Source organism: Austrofundulus limnaeus, unplaced genomic scaffold (genome assembly GCF_001266775.1).
Source record: "Austrofundulus limnaeus strain Quisiro unplaced genomic scaffold, Austrofundulus_limnaeus-1.0 Scaffold15, whole genome shotgun sequence".
Classification (NCBI taxonomy): domain Eukaryota; kingdom Metazoa; phylum Chordata; class Actinopteri; order Cyprinodontiformes; family Rivulidae; genus Austrofundulus; species Austrofundulus limnaeus.
This window is the reverse complement of record NW_013952417.1, coordinates 3,260,926-3,261,547: the sequence shown is the minus strand read 5'-3', so window position 1 is coordinate 3,261,547 and position 622 is coordinate 3,260,926. Positions and strand designations below refer to the sequence as shown.

Here is a 622-nt window from a genome sequence, read left to right as displayed (position 1 = left end):
ATCAAAATGTTCCTTCTTTTAAATGCTGCATGCAACAATTGGACACCAAAGCTTGGAAATTCAATACGACGTGAGGCAGCGGGTTGGTGACTGCGTCATTTTGGACATCTTTTTCCTGAGCGAGTATAAATGGGTTGCACAAGACAAGACGGCTGTCACCGGGGGATAGCACCGGGAGAGCAGACGGAAGGTCAGCAAGTTTTTGTCACTCAGCAAGGCTCGCGACTCGAAGTATAAACCCGCCTTAATCTGTGGTCCTCAATCCTGGAGGGCCACTATCCTGTAGGCTTTAGGTATATTGGCAAGAGGCGCCATCTTGTGACTTTACATGGTCAGAGAACGGCCATGTTGGCTGTGTCCAAAACGACAGGCCAGTTCCTCCGGAGGACCCAGACTCCCCGGTCGCGGTGGGCCGGGTCCTTGGTAGACGAGGAAGACCGGAAAAAAAGAGGCTGTGAATTTGGACGGTCTAGCCTCCCCTCCTTACCCCGGCGTATGTCATGTCACCTAGAAACTGTGACGACGCTAAACAAGCAAACTTAAATCAAAATTAGAAAAATATCAATACATTAGCATTATTAAAATCACAAAACTATAAAATCAACTTAAAGGTATCATTTGA

General features: G+C 47.3%; 1 protein-coding gene across 1 annotated transcript in view; it reads right to left on the bottom strand.

Annotated features, from left to right (window-relative positions):
- mutyh (mutY DNA glycosylase) overlaps positions 1–622 on the bottom strand; it is a gene marked incomplete in the record, with an annotated part of 15,879 nt that overhangs the window by 4,910 nt on the left and 10,347 nt on the right.